Source organism: Ambystoma mexicanum, chromosome 10 (genome assembly GCF_040938575.1).
Source record: "Ambystoma mexicanum isolate Mex_15411 chromosome 10, UKY_AmexF1_1, whole genome shotgun sequence".
Lineage (NCBI taxonomy): Eukaryota > Metazoa > Chordata > Amphibia > Caudata > Ambystomatidae > Ambystoma > Ambystoma mexicanum.
Window position 1 is genome coordinate 1,535,555,819 of NC_090932.1, and position 21,190 is coordinate 1,535,577,008.

The 21,190-nt window shown below is 50.6% G+C and overlaps 6 non-coding genes across 6 annotated transcripts; all 6 read right to left on the reverse strand.

Moving 5' to 3' along the window:
- Positions 1 to 1,973: 1,973 nt before the first annotated feature.
- On the reverse strand, positions 1,974 to 2,114 carry LOC138496613 (U4 spliceosomal RNA). The gene has a single exon (XR_011278109.1). It is a non-coding gene; the product is annotated as a U4 spliceosomal RNA (small nuclear RNA).
- A 3,507-nt stretch (positions 2,115 to 5,621) lies between these two features.
- LOC138496321 (U4 spliceosomal RNA) lies at positions 5,622 to 5,762 on the reverse strand. The gene has a single exon (XR_011277843.1). It is a non-coding gene; the product is annotated as a U4 spliceosomal RNA (small nuclear RNA).
- A 3,508-nt stretch (positions 5,763 to 9,270) lies between these two features.
- LOC138496322 (U4 spliceosomal RNA) lies at positions 9,271 to 9,411 on the reverse strand. The gene has a single exon (XR_011277844.1). It is a non-coding gene; the product is annotated as a U4 spliceosomal RNA (small nuclear RNA).
- A 3,508-nt stretch (positions 9,412 to 12,919) lies between these two features.
- Positions 12,920 to 13,060, reverse strand: LOC138496267 (U4 spliceosomal RNA). Its single transcript, XR_011277795.1, has one exon. It is a non-coding gene; the product is annotated as a U4 spliceosomal RNA (small nuclear RNA).
- Positions 13,061 to 16,567: 3,507 nt separating this feature from the next.
- On the reverse strand, positions 16,568 to 16,708 carry LOC138496731 (U4 spliceosomal RNA). Its single transcript, XR_011278216.1, has one exon. It is a non-coding gene; the product is annotated as a U4 spliceosomal RNA (small nuclear RNA).
- Positions 16,709 to 20,216: 3,508 nt separating this feature from the next.
- LOC138496323 (U4 spliceosomal RNA) lies at positions 20,217 to 20,357 on the reverse strand. Its single transcript, XR_011277845.1, has one exon. It is a non-coding gene; the product is annotated as a U4 spliceosomal RNA (small nuclear RNA).
- Positions 20,358 to 21,190: the final 833 nt, after the last annotated feature.

The following is a 21,190-nucleotide window of genomic DNA, read 5'->3' on the forward strand; positions in this document are numbered from 1 at the left end:
CAGGGCCACCCCCTTTCAGAGGGAAGATATATGTGATTTGATGCAGACAGTCTGTTCTCGAGCTCAATTAACCAGAGAGCCACTATGATCCACAGGAGACAGGAAGATGGGTGCGGCTTAGTAGTACATGTTGTCACCCCTTACCTTTCCTGTTGCAAAGCACTCTGGTCATGACCTTACGCATGACAGAAGATTGGTGGTGGGGACCCAGGATTGGGTCTTTAAGGTAGGCTTAGCATGCTCCAATCACTGGGGCCCATTTGGCTTTAAAAGAGGGCTGAGCCCCTCACTAAGCAGATCATCCGACGACTTCAAAAGGAGTACGAAGAAGGACTCATTCGGACCCTCGGTGATGGTATAGTCTGCCTCACGGCTTCCGCCAGTGAAGGAAGTCCAGGATTTCCAAGAGGGAAGCAAAATACCTCCCAAAACATCTCCCAGGGAACAGAGGGAGATACCCGACTCAGAGGATCCATCAAGCAGCACCAGAACCGGTACCCAGCCAGCACACAGCGTGCCCTGCTAGGTTAAGCCAGCAAGCTTCCTAGGTGGGAAGTGCCAGAGAGTCTCTGAACAAAGGACAAGGCCGTTGCCGGCAAACACTCTTCTCAGCTTTGGGTCGGCCGCCTTAAACGTCGACCCAAGCATTGAGAAGAAGCTCGGAGGAGTGCCACAACAAGCATCAACCAGCGTCCATCTTTTAAGGACTTTTTCGAAGCAGTCGAGCTCTCAAACTGCGACCGGCTGCACCACTGTGGCTGTTCTCACGCTGCAGTCACTAAAGCCGTCTGAGAACCCTCGACCAGCGTTCCAGATCCACCAACCAGCACACAGACAACGATTCTTCACCCCGAGCCGCCGGGTAGGGCAGCCTGCAGCCGTCCGCCCAGCCTCGCTTACCAAACTGCCTGCCAACTGATATCCGCATCTGTCGTCCCTCTTGAACTCTGTCGCCGGAGCTACAAAGCATGCTGGAAGCCACTCGATGCTGTCGAGTACCAAGATCATCTCAAACACCAGTTACATTGTGGTTCTGTCCCCCTGGTCCTTCTCCGAAGGCCCTTAGTGACATTTACGACCTCTTGCTCCCTTGCTGCTGCAACCAAATAACCTTGAACAGTTCAGACTGATTGCTTTACCGACTACACTCCTGTCAGTATCCAGAGTGCATCCCTCTCCTTTGTGAAACTGTCTGTCCCCTGTTTTCCTTTATAGGGTGGGTTGTATTTTGTAGTGTGTTAGAACTGTCTGTTGTATTAATACTAAAGTAGATATTTGTATACAACCTTGACTGGACAGTCCCTTTTATCAGTGGGTCACAATTGTTTTTTCGCTCTGTTGCAACTAACCAGCCTGACGTTCCGTCCACTGTTCGGACACCTTCCGGTGTACTAGAGGTGTGGGACTGATTGATGGTCTAGAAAGCAATATTCCTCCCTGGACCACTAGTGCCCCGGAAGTTGATTCGTCACACCAAGAGAGGTCGGGTTGTTGACTCCACGTGAATATGTGTCTATAGAATGCATGGGGACAGAAATGCCCTTTTGCCTCTCTTGGGAAGACTGAGATGGTGAGCGAAGGCCAAAGGTAAAGCGACCCCTCTGCTGCGGTTGGCTTCAGTGGCAGCCAGACCTCCCTGAGTAACCATCCAACAATCTGATGACTTTCGCAAGAGCAGATGTGGCAAAGAGGATCGAAGGCAGACAGGTCACTGTCTGCTAGGTTCTGAAAGCTCATGGTTTTCATGTCGTGAGATCAGGAAGGCAGCGAGACAACTGAGGCGCTTAATGCACCTGCTGCATGGTCACGGTTCCATAGACTTCGCTGCGCCGCTTGGAGTTTACGAATGCGCTAGCTTCTGGAAGTAAACCCCTTTGTTGAGGGTAGGCCACGAGAGAACAAAGAATAGAAGGGATGGGTTCCGAAAAACACACCCCTCTTGATAGGTCTCCTTTTCAAACAAATCGGTTCAGCCTCCGTAGAGACTGTCAAAAATTACCAATTCCAGCTATATTTCAAGCTGTCATGGCGGGGTATTGGGTAAAGTTTTCAATAAGCAATAATCGCGCCTCGGTTAAACCTCATGAGCTACGATACTGCCACTGCACAAAGCTAAAGCACCTGACCCAGAGGCCCGTGCGCCCCGGGAATGGATTCCCATTTAACTTGCACTGATCCCAGCAAGCTCCATCCTGAGGATCCTTTGTCAAACTCATAAAACCGCCTGGATTCCAGTGCCGAGATTTGTTGAGGTGAACACCTGTATCATCTTGCGCTCACCAAACTGACAGCAAATATAGTAGCAAGGTATGCATAGGATTCTGGGAGTAAACATGCAAATGAGCAGGCTGCTACCTGTGGCTCTTTCCCTTAGCATGATCGGTGGCCTGTTGGCAAGTGACCCCGCCCTCCTGAGAGATTATTGGGCAGGCCGCTGCCAAGGCAACATGGGAGAGGCTTGAGAATGCAAAGAGCCATTGGAGGATTGCACAGGAGCGAGGACAGCATCGAGAAATGGGCTCCTTTGGGGACAGGTGAAGTGATGCTCCACCAGGACGACCAGCTGTTTCTGCAGTGCAGCCAGGACATTGACAAGAAGTGAATCAATTTGTCTCTGAGCGTTCCAACTGTTGACCAAACCATTACAATTTCGATACATTTCCATGCCATCACATACCTACCTGTTTGTGATAATTGCACTTGTCCTTGAAAATAGACCCGATTTTGCAGGGGACTCTGGGAAAAGTGAAAAGTTCCTATGTAATTCACGTCTTGTACCCTGTCTCATAGGGCGGACCCTGCAATTCTACTTCCACTCCACTGCCAAAAATGAAGCGGCCTTGCCCTGTTCAGGCTTTTTGCTGTAGCCCCTGGGCCTTTGCAGAGCCATCTGCTTAGTGTGGCTCTGCCACTGAGGTCAGAAGAGAACATTTAGCCTGAGAAACGGCTGTCTGTGTGTGCAGCTTGGAGAAGACACTGTTGCCATGGGAAAGACATGCCTGTTTGCTGTGCAAATGAAGTGCAGACACAGACAGAAGAGACCACTTGACTGGTAGGAATTGAAGAACCTGACCAAGAGTGAGGAATTAGACCATCCGCACGGGGAGTGTGCGCTCCGCCTGGGCTGGTTTGATACTTTTAAAAAAGAAATGGAATGTTGGTAGGTAAACCTCCTGGAAATGTGTGGGGCTATTCCGCACACATTTCCCAATGGACACTGCACAACAAACACATAGTCAAGTGCACTCTGGGGGACACAGTCTACCGGTGCGGTCCTCCTGTCACATTTAGCTGCAATGTGACAGCCATGGGTACATCAAAGCATCTCTGAAGGGGGAAGGCAACGCCTTCCTCCGGCCCTGGTCAGCCTACTTAAAATAGCAAAGGCTCCATCGATATGCCCTGCCTATTGTTAGGTTCTCTCTGATGGCAGCGCATACTGATGAGAGTTAAGTGAAGCAGGCCTGCCAAGAGGCCTGTTCACAGAACTAACACAGGGCAGGAAACCCCAACACCTTTTTCATATGCAATGTGTCAGCTTGAAGCTAGCTCCCACCCCTCTGTATGAAGGCCATTGAATGTCATGTGTGGAACAACTGTTTACAGTAGGCAACCGCTGCAGGGCCACCCCCTTTCAGAGGGAAGATATATGTGATTTGATGCAGACAGTCTGTTCTCGAGCTCAATTAACCAGAGAGCCACTTTGATCCACAGGAGACAGGAAGATGGGTGCGGCTTAGTAGTACATGTTGTCACCCCTTACCTTTCCTGTTGCAAAGCACTCTGGTCATGACCTTACGCATGACAGAAGATTGGTGGTGGGGACCCAGGATTGGGTCTTTAAGGTAGGCTTAGCATGCTCCAATCACTGGGGCCCATTTGGCTTTAAAAGAGGGCTGAGCCCCTCACTAAGCAGATCATCCGACGACTTCAAAAGGAGTACGAAGAAGGACTCATTCGGACCCTCGGTGATGGTACAGTCTGCCTCACGGCTTCCGCCAGTGAAGGAAGTCCAGGATTTCCAAGAGGGAAGCAAAATACCTCCCAAAACATCTCCCAGGGAACAGAGGGAGATACCCGACTCAGAGGATCCATCAAGCAGCACCAGAACCGGTACCCAGCCAGCACACAGCGTGCCCTGCTAGGTTAAGCCAGCAAGCTTCATAGGTGGGAAGTGCCAGAGAGTCTCTGAACAAAGGACAAGGCCGTTGCCGGCAAACACTCTTCTCAGCTTTGGGACGGCCGCCTTAAACGTCGACCCAAGCATTGAGAAGAAGCTCGGAGGAGTGCCACAACAAGCATCAACCAGCGTCCATCTTTTAAGGACTTTTTCGAAGCAGTCGAGCTCTCAAACTGCGACCGGCTGCACCACTGTGGCTGTTCTCACGCTGCAGTCACTAAAGCCGTCTGAGAACCCTCGACCAGCGTTCCAGATCCACCAACCAGCACACAGACAACGATTCTTCACCCCGAGCCGCCGGGTAGGGCAGCCTGCAGCCGTCCGCCCAGCCTCGCTTACCAAACTGCCTGCCAACTGATATCCGCATCTGTCGTCCCTCTTGAACTCTGTCGCCGGAGCTACAAAGCATGCTGGAAGCCACTCGATGCTGTCGAGTACCAAGATCATCTCAAACACCAGTTACATTGTGGTTCTGTCCCCCTGGTCCTTCTCCGAAGGCCCTTAGTGACATTTACGACCTCTGGCTCCCTTGCTGCTGCAACCAAATAACCTTGAACAGTTCAGACTGATTGCTTTACCGACTGCACTCCTGTCAGTATCCAGAGTGCATCCCTCTCCTTTGTGAAACTGTCTGTCCCCTGTTTTCCTTTATAGGGTGGGTTGTATTTTGTAGTGTGTTAGAACTGTCTGTTGTATTAATACTAAAGTAGATATTTGTATACAACCTTGACTGGACAGTCCCTTTTATCAGTGGGTCACAATTGTTTTTTCGCTCTGTTGCAAATAACCAGCCTGACGTTCCGTCCACTGTTCGGACCCCTTCCGGTGTACTAGAGGTGTGGGACTGATTGATGGTCTAGAAAGCGATATTCCTCCCTGGACCACTAGTGCCCCGGAAGTTGATTCGTCACACCAAGAGAGGTCGGGTTGTTGACTCCACGTGAATATGTGTCTATAGAATGCATGGGGACAGAAATGCCCTTTTGCCTCTCTTGGGAAGACTGAGATGGTGAGCGAAGGCCAAAGGTAAAGCGACCCCTCTGCTGCGGTTGGCTTCAGTGGCAGCCAGACCTCCCTGAGTAACCATCCAACAATCTGATGACTTTCGCAAGAGCAGATGTGGCAAAGAGGATCGAAGGCAGACAGGTCACTGTCTGCTAGGTTCTGAAAGCTCATGGTTTTCATGTCGTGAGATCAGGAAGGCAGCGAGACAACTGAGGCGCTTAATGCACCTGCTGCATGGTCACGGTTCCATAGACTTCGCTGCGCCGCTTGGAGTTTACGAATGCGCTAGCTTCTGGAAGTAAACCCCTTTGTTGAGGGTAGGCCACGAGAGAACAAAGAATAGAAGGAATGGGTTCCGAAAAACACACCCCTCTTGCTAGGTCTTCTCCAGTGGAGTAAAAGCGTCATTGTCTCCTTTTCAAACAAATCGGTTCAGCCTCCGTAGAGACTGTCAAAAATTACCAATTCCAGCTATATTTCAAGCTGTCATGGCGGGGTATTGGGTAAAGTTTTCAATAAGCAATAATCGCGCCTCGGTTAAACCTCATGAGCTACGATACTGCCACTGCGCAAAGCTAAAGCACCTGACCCAGAGGCCCGTGCGCCCCGGGAATGGATTCCCATTTAACTTGCACTGATCCCAGCAAGCTCCATCCTGAGCATCCTTTGTCAAACTCATAAAACCGCCTGGATTCCAGTGCCGAGATTTGTTGAGGTGAACACCTGTATCATCTTGCGCTCACCAAACTGACAGCAAATATAGTAGCAAGGTATGCATAGGATTCTGGGAGTGAACATGCAAATGAGCAGGCTGCTACCTGTGCGCTCTTTCCCTTAGCATGATCGGTGGCCTGTTGGCAAGTGACCCCGCCCTCCTGAGAGATTATTGGGCAGGCCGCTGCCAAGGCAACATGGGAGAGGCTTGAGAATGCAAAGAACCATTGGAGGATTGCACAGGAGCGAGGACAGCATCGAGAAATGGGCTCCTTTGGGGACAGGTGAAGTGATGCTCCACCAGGACGACCAGCTGTTTCTGCAGTGCAGCCAGGACATTGACAAGAAGTGAATCAATTTGTCTCTGAGCGTTCCAACTGTTGACCAAACCATTACAATTTCGATACATTTCCATGCCATCACATACCTACCTGTTTGTGATAATTGCACTTGTCCTTGAAAATAGACCCGATTTTGCAGGGGACTCTGGGAAAAGTGAAAAGGTCCTATGTAATTCACGTCTTGTACCCTGTCTCATAGGGCGGACCCTGCAATTGTACTTCCACTCCACTGCCAAAAATAAAGCGGCCTTGCCCTGTTCAGGCTTTTTGCTGTAGCCCCTGGGCCTTTGCAGAGCCATCTGCTTAGTGTGGCTCTGCCACTGAGGTCAGAAGAGAACATTTAGCCTGAGAAACGGCTGTCTGTGTGTGCAGCTTGGAGAAGACACTGTTGCCATGGGAAAGACATGCCTGTTTGCTGTGCAAATGAAGTGCAGACACAGACAGAAGAGACCACTTGACTGGTAGGAATTGAAGAACCTGACCAAGAGTGAGGAATTAGACCATCCGCACGGGGAGTGTGCGCTCCGCCTGGGCTGGTTTGATACTTTTAAAAAAGAAATGGAATGTTGGTAGGTAAACCTCCTGGAAATGTGTGGGGCTATTCCGCACACATTTCCCAATGGACACTGCACAACAAACACATAGTCAAGTGCACTCTGGGGGACACAGTCTACCGGTGCGGTCCTCCTGTCACATTTAGCTGCAATGTGACAGCCATGGGTACATCAAAGCATCTCTGAAGGGGGAAGGCAACGCCTTCCTCCGGCCCTGGTCAGCCTACTTAAAATAGCAAAGGCTCCATCGATATGCCCTGCCTATTGTTAGGTTCTCTCTGATGGCAGCGCATACTGATGAGAGTTAAGTGAAGCAGGCCTGCCAAGAGGCCTGTTCACAGAACTAACACAGGGCAGGAAACCCCAACACCTTTTTCATATGCAATGTGTCAGCTTGAAGCTAGCTCCCACCCCTCTGTATGAAGGCCATTGAATGTCATGTGTGGAACAACTGTTTACAGTAGGCAACCGCTGCAGGGCCACCCCCTTTCAGAGGGAAGATATATGTGATTTGATGCAGACAGTCTGTTCTCGAGCTCAATTAACCAGAGAGCCACTTTGATCCACAGGAGACAGGAAGATGGGTGCGGCTTAGTAGTACATGTTGTCACCCCTTACCTTTCCTGTTGCAAAGCACTCTGGTCATGACCTTACGCATGACAGAAGATTGGTGGTGGGGACCCAGGATTGGGTCTTTAAGGTAGGCTTAGCATGCTCCAATCACTGGGGCCCATTTGGCTTTAAAAGAGGGCTGAGCCCCTCACTAAGCAGATCATCCGACGACTTCAAAAGGAGTACGAAGAAGGACTCATTCGGACCCTCGGTGATGGTACAGTCTGCCTCACGGCTTCCGCCAGTGAAGGAAGTCCAGGATTTCCAAGAGGGAAGCAAAATACCTCCCAAAACATCTCCCAGGGAACAGAGGGAGATACCCGACTCAGAGGATCCATCAAGCAGCACCAGAACCGGTACCCAGCCAGCACACAGCGTGCCCTGCTAGGTTAAGCCAGCAAGCTTCCTAGGTGGGAAGTGCCAGAGAGTCTCTGAACAAAGGACAAGGCCGTTGCCGGCAAACACTCTTCTCAGCTTTGGGCCGGCCGCCTTAAACGTCGACCCAAGCATTGAGAAGAAGCTCGGAGGAGTGCCACAACAAGCATCAACCAGCGTCCATCTTTTAAGGACTTTTTCGAAGCAGTCGAGCTCTCAAACTGCGACCGGCTGCACCACTGTGGCTGTTCTCACGCTGCAGTCACTAAAGCCGTCTGAGAACCCTCGACCAGCGTTCCAGATCCACCAACCAGCACACAGACAACGATTCTTCACCCCGAGCCGCCGGGTAGGGCAGCCTGCAGCCGTCCGCCCAGCCTCGCTTACCAAACTGCCTGCCAACTGATATCCGCATCTGTCGTCCCTCTTGAACTCTGTCGCCGGAGCTACAAAGCATGCTGGAAGCCACTCGATGCTGTCGAGTACCAAGATCATCTCAAACACCAGTTACATTGTGGTTCTGTCCCCCTGGTCCTTCTCCGAAGGCCCTTAGTGACATTTACGACCTCTTGCTCCCTTGCTGCTGCAACCAAATAACCTTGAACAGTTCAGACTGATTGCTTTACCGACTGCACTCCTGTCAGTATCCAGAGTGCATCCCTCTCCTTTGTGAAACTGTCTGTCCCCTGTTTTCCTTTATAGGGTGGGTTGTATTTTGTAGTGTGTTAGAACTGTCTGTTGTATTAATACTAAAGTAGATATTTGTATACAACCTTGACTGGACAGTCCCTTTTATCAGTGGGTCACAATTGTTTTTTCGCTCTGTTGCAAATAACCAGCCTGACGTTCCGTCCACTGTTCGGACCCCTTCCGGTGTACTAGAGGTGTGGGACTGATTGATGGTCTAGAAAGCGATATTCCTCCCTGGACCACTAGTGCCCCGGAAGTTGATTCGTCACACCAAGAGAGGTCGGGTTGTTGACTCCACGTGAATATGTGTCTATAGAATGCATGGGGACAGAAATGCCCTTTTGCCTCTCTTGGGAAGACTGAGATGGTGAGCGAAGGCCAAAGGTAAAGCGACCCCTCTGCTGCGGTTGGCTTCAGTGGCAGCCAGACCTCCCTGAGTAACCATCCAACAATCTGATGACTTTCGCAAGAGCAGATGTGGCAAAGAGGATCGAAGGCAGACAGGTCACTGTCTGCTAGGTTCTGAAAGCTCATGGTTTTCATGTCGTGAGATCAGGAAGGCAGCGAGACAACTGAGGCGCTTAATGCACCTGCTGCATGGTCACGGTTCCATAGACTTCGCTGCGCCGCTTGGAGTTTACGAATGCGCTAGCTTCTGGAAGTAAACCCCTTTGTTGAGGATAGGCCACGAGAGAACAAAGAATAGAAGGAATGGGTTCCGAAAAACACACCCCTCTTGCTAGGTCTTCTCCAGTGGAGTAAAAGCGTCATTGTCTCCTTTTCAAACAAATCGGTTCAGCCTCCGTAGAGACTGTCAAAAATTACCAATTCCAGCTATATTTCAAGCTGTCATGGCGGGGTATTGGGTAAAGTTTTCAATAAGCAATAATCGCGCCTCGGTTAAACCTCATGAGCTACGATACTGCCACTGCGCAAAGCTAAAGCACCTGACCCAGAGGCCCGTGCGCCCCGGGAATGGATTCCCATTTAACTTGCACTGATCCCAGCAAGCTCCATCCTGAGCATCCTTTGTCAAACTCATAAAACCGCCTGGATTCCAGTGCCGAGATTTGTTGAGGTGAACACCTGTATCATCTTGCGCTCACCAAACTGACAGCAAATATAGTAGCAAGGTATGCATAGGATTCTGGGAGTGAACATGCAAATGAGCAGGCTGCTACCTGTGCGCTCTTTCCCTTAGCATGATCGGTGGCCTGTTGGCAAGTGACCCCGCCCTCCTGAGAGATTATTGGGCAGGCCGCTGCCAAGGCAACATGGGAGAGGCTTGAGAATGCAAAGAGCCATTGGAGGATTGCACAGGAGCGAGGACAGCATCGAGAAATGGGCTCCTTTGGGGACAGGTGAAGTGATGCTCCACCAGGACGACCAGCTGTTTCTGCAGTGCAGCCAGGACATTGACAAGAAGTGAATCAATTTGTCTCTGAGCGTTCCAACTGTTGACCAAACCATTACAATTTCGATACATTTCCATGCCATCACATACCTACCTGTTTGTGATAATTGCACTTGTCCTTGAAAATAGACCCGATTTTGCAGGGGACTCTGGGAAAAGTGAAAATGTCCTATGTAATTCACGTCTTGTACCCTGTCTCATAGGGCGGACCCTGCAATTCTACTTCCACTCCACTGCCAAAAATAAAGCGGCCTTGCCCTGTTCAGGCTTTTTGCTGTAGCCCCTGGGCCTTTGCAGAGCCATCTGCTTAGTGTGGCTCTGCCACTGAGGTCAGAAGAGAACATTTAGCCTGAGAAACGGCTGTCTGTGTGTGCAGCTTGGAGAAGACACTGTTGCCATGGGAAAGACATGCCTGTTTGCTGTGCAAATGAAGTGCAGACACAGACAGAAGAGACCACTTGACTGGTAGGAATTGAAGAACCTGACCAAGAGTGAGGAATTAGACCATCCGCACGGGGAGTGTGCGCTCCGCCTGGGCTGGTTTGATACTTTTAAAAAAGAAATGGAATGTTGGTAGGTAAACCTCCTGGAAATGTGTGGGGCTATTCCGCACACATTTCCCAATGGACACTGCACAACAAACACATAGTCAAGTGCACTCTGGGGGACACAGTCTACCGGTGCGGTCCTCCTGTCACATTTAGCTGCAATGTGACAGCCATGGGTACATCAAAGCATCTCTGAAGGGGGAAGGCAACGCCTTCCTCCGGCCCTGGTCAGCCTACTTAAAATAGCAAAGGCTCCATCGATATGCCCTGCCTATTGTTAGGTTCTCTCTGATGGCAGCGCATACTGATGAGAGTTAAGTGAAGCAGGCCTGCCAAGAGGCCTGTTCACAGAACTAACACAGGGCAGGAAACCCCAACACCTTTTTCATATGCAATGTGTCAGCTTGAAGCTAGCTCCCACCCCTCTGTATGAAGGCCATTGAATGTCATGTGTGGAACAACTGTTTACAGTAGGCAACCGCTGCAGGGCCACCCCCTTTCAGAGGGAAGATATATGTGATTTGATGCAGACAGTCTGTTCTCGAGCTCAATTAACCAGAGAGCCACTTTGATCCACAGGAGACAGGAAGATGGGTGCGGCTTAGTAGTACATGTTGTCACCCCTTACCTTTCCTGTTGCAAAGCACTCTGGTCATGACCTTACGCATGACAGAAGATTGGTGGTGGGGACCCAGGATTGGGTCTTTAAGGTAGGCTTAGCATGCTCCAATCACTGGGGCCCATTTGGCTTTAAAAGAGGGCTGAGCCCCTCACTAAGCAGATCATCCGACGACTTCAAAAGGAGTACGAAGAAGGACTCATTCGGACCCTCGGTGATGGTACAGTCTGCCTCACGGCTTCCGCCAGTGAAGGAAGTCCAGGATTTCCAAGAGGGAAGCAAAATACCTCCCAAAACATCTCCCAGGGAACAGAGGGAGATACCCGACTCAGAGGATCCATCAAGCAGCACCAGAACCGGTACCCAGCCAGCACACAGCGTGCCCTGCTAGGTTAAGCCAGCAAGCTTCCTAGGTGGGAAGTGCCAGAGAGTCTCTGAACAAAGGACAAGGCCGTTGCCGGCAAACACTCTTCTCAGCTTTGGGTCGGCCGCCTTAAACGTCGACCCAAGCATTGAGAAGAAGCTCGGAGGAGTGCCACAACAAGCATCAACCAGCGTCCATCTTTTAAGGACTTTTTCGAAGCAGTCGAGCTCTCAAACTGCGACCGGCTGCACCACTGTGGCTGTTCTCACGCTGCAGTCACTAAAGCCGTCTGAGAACCCTCGACCAGCGTTCCAGATCCACCAACCAGCACACAGACAACGATTCTTCACCCCGAGCCGCCGGGTAGGGCAGCCTGCAGCCGTCCGCCCAGCCTCGCTTACCAAACTGCCTGCCAACTGATATCCGCATCTGTCGTCCCTCTTGAACTCTGTCGCCGGAGCTACAAAGCATGCTGGAAGCCACTCGATGCTGTCGAGTACCAAGATCATCTCAAACACCAGTTACATTGTGGTTCTGTCCCCCTGGTCCTTCTCCGAAGGCCCTTAGTGACATTTACGACCTCTTGCTCCCTTGCTGCTGCAACCAAATAACCTTGAACAGTTCAGACTGATTGCTTTACCGACTGCACTCCTGTCAGTATCCAGAGTGCATCCCTCTCCTTTGTGAAACTGTCTGTCCCCTGTTTTCCTTTATAGGGTGGGTTGTATTTTGTAGTGTGTTAGAACTGTCTGTTGTATTAATACTAAAGTAGATATTTGTATACAACCTTGACTGGACAGTCCCTTTTATCAGTGGGTCACAATTGTTTTTTCGCTCTGTTGCAACTAACCAGCCTGACGTTCCGTCCACTGTTCGGACCCCTTCCGGTGTACTAGAGGTGTGGGACTGATTGATGGTCTAGAAAGCGATATTCCTCCCTGGACCACTAGTGCCCCGGAAGTTGATTCGTCACACCAAGAGAGGTCGGGTTGTTGACTCCACGTGAATATGTGTCTATAGAATGCATGGGGACAGAAATGCCCTTTTGCCTCTCTTGGGAAGACTGAGATGGTGAGCGAAGGCCAAAGGTAAAGCGACCCCTCTGCTGCGGTTGGCTTCAGTGGCAGCCAGACCTCCCTGAGTAACCATCCAACAATCTGATGACTTTCGCAAGAGCAGATGTGGCAAAGAGGATCGAAGGCAGACAGGTCACTGTCTGCTAGGTTCTGAAAGCTCATGGTTTTCATGTCGTGAGATCAGGAAGGCAGCGAGACAACTGAGGCGCTTAATGCACCTGCTGCATGGTCAAGGTTCCATAGACTTCGCTGCGCCGCTTGGAGTTTACGAATGCGCTAGCTTCTGGAAGTAAACCCCTTTGTTGAGGGTAGGCCACGAGAGAACAAAGAATAGAAGGGATGGGTTCCGAAAAACACACCCCTCTTGCTAGGTCTTCTCCAGTGGAGTAAAAGCGTCATTGTCTCCTTTTCAAACAAATCGGTTCAGTCTCCGTAGAGACTGTCAAAAATTACCAATTCCAGCTATATTTCAAGCTGTCATGGCGGGGTATTGGGTAAAGTTTTCAATAAGCAATAATCGCGCCTCGGTTAAACCTCATAAGCTACGATACTGCCACTGCGCAAAGCTAAAGCACCTGACCCAGAGGCCCGTGCGCCCCGGGAATGGATTCCCATTTAACTTGCACTGATCCCAGCAAGCTCCATCCTGAGCATCCTTTGTCAAACTCATAAAACCGCCTGGATTCCAGTGCCGAGATTTGTTGAGGTGAACACCTGTATCATCTTGCGCTCACCAAACTGACAGCAAATATAGTAGCAAGGTATGCATAGGATTCTGGGAGTAAACATGCAAATGAGCAGGCTGCTACCTGTGCGCTCTTTCCCTTAGCATGATCGGTGGCCTGTTGGCAAGTGACCCCGCCCTCCTGAGAGATTATTGGGCAGGCCGCTGCCAAGGCAACATGGGAGAGGCTTGAGAATGCAAAGAGCCATTGGAGGATTGCACAGGAGCGAGGACAGCATCGAGAAATGGGCTCCTTTGGGGACAGGTGAAGTGATGCTCCACCAGGACGACCAGCTGTTTCTGCAGTGCAGCCAGGACATTGACAAGAAGTGAATCAATTTGTCTCTGAGCGTTCCAACTGTTGACCAAACCATTACAATTTCGATACATTTCCATGCCATCACATACCTACCTGTTTGTGATAATTGCACTTGTCCTTGAAAATAGACCCGATTTTGCAGGGGACTCTGGGAAAAGTGAAAAGGTCCTATGTAATTCACGTCTTGTACCCTGTCTCATAGGGCGGACCCTGCAATTCTACTTCCACTCCACTGCCAAAAATGAAGCGGCCTTGCCCTGTTCAGGCTTTTTGCTGTAGCCCCTGGGCCTTTGCAGAGCCATCTGCTTAGTGTGGCTCTGCCACTGAGGTCAGAAGAGAACATTTAGCCTGAGAAACGGCTGTCTGTGTGTGCAGCTTGGAGAAGACACTGTTGCCATGGGAAAGACATGCCTGTTTGGTGTGCAAATGAAGTGCAGACACAGACAGAAGAGACCACTTGACTGGTAGGAATTGAAGAACCTGACCAAGAGTGAGGAATTAGACCATCCGCACGGGGAGTGTGCGCTCCGCCTGGGCTGGTTTGATACTTTTAAAAAAGAAATGGAATGTTGGTAGGTAAACCTCCTGGAAATGTGTGGGGCTATTCCGCACACATTTCCCAATGGACACTGCACAACAAACACATAGTCAAGTGCACTCTGGGGGACACAGTCTACCGGTGCGGTCCTCCTGTCACATTTAGCTGCAATGTGACAGCCATGGGTACATCAAAGCATCTCTGAAGGGGGAAGGCAACGCCTTCCTCCGGCCCTGGTCAGCCTACTTAAAATAGCAAAGGCTCCATCGATATGCCCTGCCTATTGTTAGGTTCTCTCTGATGGCAGCGCATACTGATGAGAGTTAAGTGAAGCAGGCCTGCCAAGAGGCCTGTTCACAGAACTAACACAGGGCAGGAAACCCCAACACCTTTTTCATATGCAATGTGTCAGCTTGAAGCTAGCTCCCACCCCTCTGTATGAAGGCCATTGAATGTCATGTGTGGAACAACTGTTTACAGTAGGCAACCGCTGCAGGGCCACCCCCTTTCAGAGGGAAGATATATGTGATTTGATGCAGACAGTCTGTTCTCGAGCTCAATTAACCAGAGAGCCACTTTGATCCACAGGAGACAGGAAGATGGGTGCGGCTTAGTAGTACATGTTGTCACCCCTTACCTTTCCTGTTGCAAAGCACTCTGGTCATGACCTTACGCATGACAGAAGATTGGTGGTGGGGACCCAGGATTGGGTCTTTAAGGTAGGCTTAGCATGCTCCAATCACTGGGGCCCATTTGGCTTTAAAAGAGGGCTGAGCCCCTCACTAAGCAGATCATCCGACGACTTCAAAAGGAGTACGAAGAAGGACTCATTCGGACCCTCGGTGATGGTACAGTCTGCCTCACGGCTTCCGCCAGTGAAGGAAGTCCAGGATTTCCAAGAGGGAAGCAAAATACCTCCCAAAACATCTCCCAGGGAACAGAGGGAGATACCCGACTCAGAGGATCCATCAAGCAGCACCAGAACCGGTACCCAGCCAGCACACAGCGTGCCCTGCTAGGTTAAGCCAGCAAGCTTCCTAGGTGGGAAGTGCCAGAGAGTCTCTGAACAAAGGACAAGGCCGTTGCCGGCAAACACTCTTCTCAGCTTTGGGTCGGCCGCCTTAAACGTCGACCCAAGCATTGAGAAGAAGCTCGGAGGAGTGCCACAACAAGCATCAACCAGCGTCCATCTTTTAAGGACTTTTTCGAAGCAGTCGAGCTCTCAAACTGCGACCGGCTGCACCACTGTGGCTGTTCTCACGCTGCAGTCACTAAAGCCGTCTGAGAACCCTCGACCAGCGTTCCAGATCCACCAACCAGCACACAGACAACGATTCTTCACCCCGAGCCGCCGGGTAGGGCAGCCTGCAGCCGTCCGCCCAGCCTCGCTTACCAAACTGCCTGCCAACTGATATCCGCATCTGTCGTCCCTCTTGAACTCTGTCGCCGGAGCTACAAAGCATGCTGGAAGCCACTCGATGCTGTCGAGTACCAAGATCATCTCAAACACCAGTTACATTGTGGTTCTGTCCCCCTGGTCCTTCTCCGAAGGCCCTTAGTGACATTTACGACCTCGTGCTCCCTTGCTGCTGCAACCAAATAACCTTGAACAGTTCAGACTGATTGCTTTACCGACTGCACTCCTGTCAGTATCCAGAGTGCATCCCTCTCCTTTGTGAAACTGTCTGTCCCCTGTTTTCCTTTATAGGGTGGGTTGTATTTTGTAGTGTGTTAGAACTGTCTGTTGTATTAATACTAAAGTAGATATTTGTATACAACCTTGACTGGACAGTCCCTTTTATCAGTGGGTCACAATTGTTTTTTCGCTCTGTTGCAACTAACCTGCCTGACGTTCCGTCCACTGTTCGGACCCCTTCCGGTGTACTAGAGGTGTGGGACTGATTGATGGTCTAGAAAGCGATATTCCTCCCTGGACCACTAGTGCCCCGGAAGTTGATTCGTCACACCAAGAGAGGTCGGGTTGTTGACTCCACGTGAATATGTGTCTATAGAATGCATGGGGACAGAAATGCCCTTTTGCCTCTCTTGGGAAGACTGAGATGGTGAGCGAAGGCCAAAGGTAAAGCGACCCCTCTGCTGCGGTTGGCTTCAGTGGCAGCCAGAACTCCCTGAGTAACCATCCAACAATCTGATGACTTTCGCAAGAGTTTTTTGGCAAAGAGGATCGAAGGCAGACAGGTCACTGTCTGCTAGGTTCTGAAAGCTCATGGTTTTCATGTCGTGAGATCAGGAAGGCAGCGAGACAACTGAGGCGCTTAATGCACCTGCTGCATGGTCACGGTTCCATAGACTTCGCTGCGCCGCTTGGAGTTTACGAATGCGCTAGCTTCTGGAAGTAAACCCCTTTGTTGAGGGTAGGCCACGAGAGAACAAAGAATAGAAGGGATGGGTTCCGAAAAACACACCCCTCTTGCTAGGTCTTCTCCAGTGGAGTAAAAGCGTCATTGTCTCCTTTTCAAACAAATCGGTTCAGCCTCCGTAGAGACTGTCAAAAAATACCAATTCCAGCTATATTTCAAGCTGTCATGGCGGGGTATTGGGTAAAGTTTTCAATAAGCAATAATCGCGCCTCGGTTAAACCTCATGAGCTACGATACTGCCACTGCGCAAAGCTAAAGCACCTGACCCAGAGGCCCGTGCGCCCCGGGAATGGATTCCCATTTAACTTGCAGTGATCCCAGCAAGCTCCATCCTGAGCATCCTTTGTCAAACTCATAAAACCGCCTGGATTCCAGTGCCGAGATTTGTTGAGGTGAACACCTGTATCATCTTGCGCTCACCAAACTGACAGCAAATATAGTAGCAAGGTATGCATAGGATTCTGGGAGTAAACATGCAAATGAGCAGGCTGCTACCTGTGCGCTCTTTCCCTTAGCATGATCGGTGGCCTGTTGGCAAGTGACCCCGCCCTCCTGAGAGATTATTGGGCAGGCCGCTGCCAAGGCAACATGGGAGAGGCTTGAGAATGCAAAGAGCCATTGGAGGATTGCACAGGAGCGAGGACAGCATCGAGAAATGGGCTCCTTTGGGGACAGGTGAAGTGATGCTCCACCAGGACGACCAGCTGTTTCTGCAGTGCAGCCAGGACATTGACAAGAAGTGAATCAATTTGTCTCTGAGCGTTCCAACTGTTGACCAAACCATTACAATTTCGATACATTTCCATGCCATCACATACCTCCCTTTTTGTGATAATTGCACTTGTCCTTGAAAATAGACCCGATTTTGCAGGGGACTCTGGGAAAAGTGAAAAGGTCCTATGTAATTCACGTCTTGTACCCTGTCTCATAGGGCGGACCCTGCAATTCTACTTCCACTCCACTGCCAAAAATGAAGCGGCCTTGCCCTGTTCAGGCTTTTTGCTGTAGCCCCTGGGCCTTTGCAGAGCCATCTGCTTAGTGTGGCTCTGCCACTGAGGTCAGAAGAGAACATTTAGCCTGAGAAACGGCTGTCTGTGTGTGCAGCTTGGAGAAGACACTGTTGCCATGGGAAAGACATGCCTGTTTGCTGTGCAAATGAAGTGCAGACACAGACAGAAGAGACCACTTGACTGGTAGGAATTGAAGAACCTGACCAAGAGTGAGGAATTAGACCATCCGCACGGGGAGTGTGCGCTCCGCCTGGGCTGGTTTGATACTTTTAAAAAAGAAATGGAATGTTGGTAGGTAAACCTCCTGGAAATGTGTGGGGCTATTCCGCACACATTTCCCAATGGACACTGCACAACAAACACATAGTCAAGTGCACTCTGGGGGACACAGTCTACCGGTGCGGTCCTCCTGTCACATTTAGCTGCAATGTGACAGCCATGGGTACATCAAAGCATCTCTGAAGGGGGAAGGCAACGCCTTCCTCCGGCCCTGGTCAGCCTACTTAAAATAGCAAAGGCTCCATCGATATGCCCTGCCTATTGTTAGGTTCTCTCTGATGGCAGCGCATACTGATGAGAGTTAAGTGAAGCAGGCCTGCCAAGAGGCCTGTTCACAGAACTAACACAGGGCAGGAAACCCCAACACCTTTTTCATATGCAATGTGTCAGCTTGAAGCTAGCTCCCACCCCTCTGTATGAAGGCCATTGAATGTCATGTGTGGAACAACTGTTTACAGTAGGCAACCGCTGCAGGGCCACCCCCTTTCAGAGGGAAGATATATGTGATTTGATGCAGACAGTCTGTTCTCGAGCTCAATTAACCAGAGAGCCACTTTGATCCACAGGAGACAGGAAGATGGGTGCGGCTTAGTAGTATATGTTGTCACCCCTTACCTTTCCTGTTGCAAAGCACTCTGGTCATGACCTTACGCATGACAGAAGATTGGTGGTGGGGACCCAGGATTGGGTCTTTAAGGTAGGCTTAGCATGCTCCAATCACTGGGGCCCATTTGGCTTTAAAAGAGGGCTGAGCCCCTCACTAAGCAGATCATCCGACGACTTCAAAAGGAGTACGAAGAAGGACTCATTCGGACCCTCGGTGATGGTACAGTCTGCCTCACGGCTTCCGCCAGTGAAGGAAGTCCAGGATTTCCAAGAGGGAAGCAAAATACCTCCCAAAACATCTCCCAGGGAACAGAGGGAGATACCCGACTCAGAGGATCCATCAAGCAGCACCAGAACCGGTACCCAGCCAGCACACAGCGTGCCCTGCTAGGTTAAGCCAGCAAGCTTCCTAGGTGGGAAGTGCCAGAGAGTCTCTGAACAAAGGACAAGGCCGTTGCCGGCAAACACTCTTCTCAGCTTTGGGTCGGCCGCCTTAAACGTCGACCCAAGCATTGAGAAGAAGCTCGGAGGAGTGCCACAACAAGCATCAACCAGCGTCCATCTTTTAAGGACTTTTTCGAAGCAGTCGAGCTCTCAAACTGCGACCGGCTGCACCACTGTGGCTGTTCTCACGCTGCAGTCACTAAAGCCGTCTGAGAACCCTCGACCAGCGTTCCAGATCCACCAACCAGCACACAGACAACGATTCTTCACCCCGAGCCGCCGGGTAGGGCAGCCTGCAGCCGTCCGCCCAGCCTCGCTTACCAAACTGCCTGCCAACTGATATCCGCATCTGTCGTCCCTCTTGAACTCTGTCGCCGGAGCTACAAAGCATGCTGGAAGCCACTCGATGCTGTCGAGTACCAAGATCATCTCAAACACCAGTTACATTGTGGTTCTGTCCCCCTGGTCCTTCTCCGAAGGCCCTTAGTGACATTTACGACCTCTTGCTCCCTTGCTGCTGCAACCAAATAACCTTGAACAGTTCAGACTGATTGCTTTACCGACTGCACTCCTGTCAGTATCCAGAGTGCATCCCTCTCCTTTGTGAAACTGTCTGTCCCCTGTTTTCCTTTATAGGGTGGGTTGTATTTTGTAGTGTGTTAGAACTGTCTGTTGTATTAATACTAAAGTAGATATTTGTATACAACCTTGACTGGACAGTCCCTTTTATCAGTGGGTCACAATTGTTTTTTCGCTCTGTTGCAACTAACCAGCCTGACGTTCCGTCCACTGTTCGGACCCCTTCCGGTGTACTAGAGGTGTGGGACTGATTGATGGTCTAGAAAGCGATATTCCTCCCTGGACCACTAGTGCCCCGGAAGTTGATTCGTCACACCAAGAGAGGTCGGGTTGTTGACTCCACGTGAATATGTGTCTATAGAATGCATGGGGACAGAAATGCCCTTTTGCCTCTCTTGGGAAGACTGAGATGGTGAGCGAAGGCCAAAGGTAAAGCGACCCCTCTGCTGCGGTTGGCTTCAGTGGCAGCCAGACCTCCCTGAGTAACCATCCAACAATCTGATGACTTTCGCAAGAGCAGATGTGGCAAAGAGGATCGAAGGCAGACAGGTCACTGTCTGCTAGGTTCTGAAAGCTCATGGTCTTCATGTCGTGAGATCAGGAAGGCAGCGAGACAACTGAGGCGCTTAATGCACCTGCTGCATGGTCACGGTTCCATAGACTTCGCTGCGCCGCTTGGAGTTTACGAATGCGCTAGCTTCTGGAAGTAAACCCCTTTGTTGAGGGTAGGCCACGAGAGAACAAAGAATAGAAGGGATGGGTTCCGAAAAACACACCCCTCTTGCTAGGTCTTCTCCAGTGGAGTAAAAGCGTCATTGTCTCCTTTTCAAACAAATCGGTTCAGCCTCCGTAGAGACTGTCAAAAATTACCAATTCCAGCTATATTTCAAGCTGTCATGGCGGGGTATTGGGTAAAGTTTTCAATAAGCAATAATCGCGCCTCGGTTAAACCTCATGAGCTACGATACTGCCACTGCGCAAAGCTAAAGCACCTGACCCAGAGGCCCGTGCGCCCCGGGAATGGATTCCCATTTAACTTGCACTGATCCCAGCAAGCTCCATCCTGAGCATCCTTTGTCAAACTCATAAAACCGCCTGGATTCCAGTGCCGAGATTTGTTGAGGTGAACACCTGTATCATCTTGCGCTCACCAAACTGACAGCAAATATAGTAGCAAGGTATGCATAGGATTCTGGGAGTAAACATGCAAATGAGCAGGCTGCTACCTGTGCGCTCTTTCCCTTAGAATGATCGGTGGCCTGTTGGCAAGTGACCCCGCCCTCCTGAGAGATTATTGGGCAGGCCGCTGCCAAGGCAACATGGGAGAGGCTTGAGAATGCAAAGAGCCATTGGAGGATTGCACAGGAGCGAGGACAGCATCGAGAAATGGGCTCCTTTGGGGACAGGTGAAGTGATGCTCCACCAGGACGACCAGCTGCTTCTGCAGTGCAGCCAGGACATTGACAAGAAGTGAATCAATTTGTCTCTGAGCGTTCCAACTGTTGACCAAACCATTACAATTTCGATACATTTCCATGCCATCACATACCTACCTGTTTGTGATAATTGCACTTGTCCTTGAAAATAGACCCGATTTTGCAGGGGACTCTGGGAAAAGTGAAAAGGTCCTATGTAATTCACGTCTTGTACCCTGTCTCATAGGGCGGACCCTGCAATTCTACTTCCACTCCACTGCCAAAAATGAAGCGGCCTTGCCCTGTTCAGGCTTTTTGCTGTAGCCCCTGGGCCTTTGCAGAGCCATCTGCTTAGTGTGGCTCTGCCACTGAGGTCAGAAGAGAACATTTAGCCTGAGAAACG